The sequence below is a fragment of the Lactuca serriola genome, chromosome 8 (assembly GCF_051521515.1).
Source record: "Lactuca serriola cultivar US96UC23 chromosome 8, Lser_US96UC23_V15, whole genome shotgun sequence".
In the NCBI taxonomy this organism is placed as follows: domain Eukaryota; kingdom Viridiplantae; phylum Streptophyta; class Magnoliopsida; order Asterales; family Asteraceae; genus Lactuca; species Lactuca serriola.
In genome coordinates this window covers 157366219-157370275 of record NC_136415.1, presented here as the reverse complement: position 1 = coordinate 157370275, position 4057 = coordinate 157366219, and the positions used below count along the sequence as shown (strand labels likewise).

Below are 4057 nucleotides of genomic sequence, written 5' to 3'. Positions count from 1 at the left end.
CGAATACAATACTCTTCTTGTTAACTTTAAATATGTTCCTTTAGGTGAAAAAGACAAGATGATAAGTAACGTCAAGGCAATGAGAATAACCAGGTTTGCACTTCCTCTAGACACTTTTCTTCTGGTAAGTGCGTGTGATAGTGCGAAGGAGATTTGGGACAAGTTGTGTGACATCCCCATTTTCATGGCCAGAAAAGACCGATTTTGTTTATGCTTTATAAAAATCAGAGTATCTCTTTTAAGAAAAACGTTGCGGAATTTGTTCCCAGAAAAACATGATAATTACATTATCAAAGCATTTCCGAAGAAATGTATTTTTATTCATTTTAAAACATTTGGGATGTCATCGTCAATATAGAAACATAAGCATAAAGAGAACTTACATTCATTATCACTAGTGATTTATATCTCCTTAATCCCTCAGTGTAATGTAATTTCATATAGAAACTTGTGATACAAATAAGCTGGAGTGGGTCAGGTTGGGAAACCTGGTGAGTACATAGGGATTTCAATCCCACAATGTTATATCATATATATATAATTTAGAACTCACAAAATATACAATTTCACCATGTATATATATATATATATATATATATATATATATATATATATATATATATATATATATATGTAAGCAACTCTTACCCCACCCCGTTAATCCTTACAACAAGACTATCCATACTCTCATACCTTAAATTTACCTCTTACTTAACCCATACTCTCGGATCTAATTCATGCTCTCGGATTAATAGTTGTGCCCATTCCATACTATCAGATTAGGGACAAGTATCTATGTTGAAATCCATTCTCACAGATTAACGAGGAATGAGTATGTCCTATCCATACTCCCGGACTGAGGACGACTGACTATGTCTTATTCCATACTCCCGGACTAAGGACAACTGACTATGTCTTAATCCATACTCTGGGATTAATGACAGTTCACTATGTCCAATCCATACTCTCGGACTAGGGACAACGACTATGTCTAATCCATGCTCTCGGATCACTGACATATACTAAAGTTCTATTCTCTGAGTATAACTCACTTGTACTCGTAAGAAAAATACTACCCAATATTCCTAATAATTAATTTAGGTTTACTCTTTATCCTAAATCATCATATTTAATTAGGTATGTTCTTTAACATATATTTCAGGCAACATCAATTAACTTGAACATAAACATATAATTAATACTTAAATCAATACTTGTATTAAAATCATGTCCATGAAAGGGACTATGCACTCACTTGAGAAGGTGGTGACTCGGTACTCGGATAGCGCTTCGACAAAACCTAGTATCATTACAACTAGGATTTAGTCTAATATTCCCCGAGACTAATTAATAGTCTAGCTACTATTACTTTTATGTAAGCGTTAAACAACACTCTTATATAACTCATAATAATAGCCCAAATAATTATTTTAAGGTCATAATAATGTTACACACTACAAGAAAAAGACCCTTTTACGACGCGCAAACGACGACACTCATTGATTTATGTTACGCAAAAGAGAGTGACATTAAAAAAGTGTAATCTCTTCAAAAAATTTAAGAATTTAGGTCGCGCATTATTGCGTGCCCTTAAATTAGTGTCCAAAAACCAAAAACAAAAAAACACGGAGGGCACCTATAATAAGATGCGTGTCGTCTAAGGATGTCGCTTTATAAATTTAATTTGAACGCGCGTTCTATCCTTTAATAATCAGGGGGAACGCAATCAGGGGGGAAAATGAAAAAATGAAATCCTAAAACATTAAAAACCCCGCCTTCCTTTTTTTCTTCTTTCCCTCTTGCCCTAATTATCGATTCCTCATTTTTCTCTCAGATTTGAGTCTCCTCTTTCATCAAAAATAAGAGGTAGCAAGGTAAATTTTCTGAGATTCGAAACTATATGACTCGAATTAGAGGTTGAAGATCAGAAATCGATGGTTACAAGTCAGATTTGGGATCGAAAGTCAGAGGTTCAAGGTACAATCGGAAACATCAAGAGAAGGAAAGCAAAAGCGGAGGAGGCATCAGGTTCGAAGATTGTTCTCTTCTTCTTCATGTATATGCCCTGGATTTCTTTCTCTTACATTCAATCTCTAAATATTCTTTTATTCCCTAAATCAGGTACAAAGATTATTCCCTTCTTCTCCATCTGTTTTTGGAACACATGGCTCTACGAACCCTCGCGACTGCTAAAACCCTAGGTGCGATATCAAAGTTTTAGCAACATGTGTGTGGATTGCAGACGTTCACGCTTCCCGATCTTTCCTACGATTATGGCGCACTGGAGTCGGAGATTAGCGGAGAGATTATGCAGCTCCATCACCAGAAACACCACGGGACTTACATAACCAACTACAATAAAGCTATCGAGCAGCTCGATGATGCTATCACCAAGGGAGATGCTTCAACTGTTGTCAAATTTCAGAGCACTATTAAGTTCAATGGCGAAGGTTAAACACTATAATTTCCTATCTTGTCGATTTCAGTGTTTTTGGTTGAATACTTGCTAGAAGCGTTATGTACGAATTTACATCTATATCTTATATATATATATATATATATATATATATATATATATATATATATATATATATATATATATTTAATAGATAGATAAATCTAAATAGTAATAATAATAATCAATTTGAAGCTCTATTACCATCTGGGTTCTATTTAAAATCTTCATTTTCTCTCTTCGAATCTGCAATTTCAAACTTGAAGGTATTCTAATGGCTTCCTCTAGTGGTACGACAACATCATCAGGTGGTTCATACCCAATTCAGAACTCGGGGTCTGATGAAGATCTTCAGCAATTGATGGATCAGAGGAGGAAGAAGAGAATGATTTTGAATCGTGAATCTGCAAGGAGATCTAGAAAGAGGAAACAAAAGCATCTGGATGATCTCAAGAGTCAGCTGAATCAACTCAGAAATGAGAACAACCAGATCATATCAAGCGTCAGTATCACCACCCAGCATTACATAAGCGTGGAGGCGGAGAACTCTGTTCTAAGAGCTCAGGTGGCGGAGCTGAGCCACTGGCTATAGTCTCTGAACGAGATGATCGCTTTTATGTACCAACCTGTCGACACCGGTTGTAGGTTTGAGGACGAGCAATACGGCAGCGGAGGTGGCACTGAGTTTGTCGACGAGTTCATGAATAACTCACTGAGTTACCTTTATGCAAACCAGCCTATTATGGCTTCAGCAGACATGATTCAGTACTGAGTCAGATGTAAATCTCCTAAAAGTATTGAAAAAAAATTCAGATTTGGTGATAGCTTGGGTGTGTTAGGGTGGGGTGGGGTGGGGTGGGTGGAATAAAGATTTGTGAACAAAGGAAGATGAAGATTTATGTGATGATTTATGGGTACAAAGAGCTATGATTGTAATGGGTCTTTCTTGTAATGGGTCTTTCTTGCAAGGTTAAACACTATAATTCGATTGGAAACTTCCTCTTCAAGTCCTAAATAGGTTAAAATGAAACAACTGAACAACACATTTAGGACAAATTTGATGCTAGGAGGATAATAATATTCATACAACCACAGATATCTAATCTACCCTTATGTCTCTGAGCAGGTCATGTAAATCACTCAATTTCTGGAAGAATCTCACTCCCACCAGTGTTAGTTTCTTGACTTCTTCTTCTGATTTAGATGATAATTCTGACTTCCGAGCTTGGTTCCTCTGCTTGGCATAGATGTTTCGGAGCATGCATTTAAACAAATTTCATTTTTGTATGGTATACAAGTTGTACACATTTCAACTTATATATGTGTTTTTGTACAATTTGCAGTATAAAAATGTCAGGCCCGATTACTTAAAGAACATCTGGAAGGTGATCAACTGGAAATATGCAAGTGAGGTATATGAGAAAGAGTGCCCTTAAAAGAGTTGCAGGTTTGTTAAGATTTAAAGGATGCAATAAAGAAACCCTATTTTACCCTTGGGATAAGAACATACTGTGTATGAAACCAGTTTTCCTATTACACATTGGATTTTTCTGATTAGAATCCATTGAATCATTGAGTTTCAGTCAATAACTAACATTCCTT

General features: G+C 35.9%; 1 pseudogene; it reads left to right on the top strand.

Moving 5' to 3' along the window:
- Positions 1-2678: 2678 nt before the first annotated feature.
- LOC145066390 (bZIP transcription factor 44 pseudogene) lies at positions 2679-3400 on the top strand (annotated as a pseudogene).
- Positions 3401-4057: the final 657 nt, after the last annotated feature.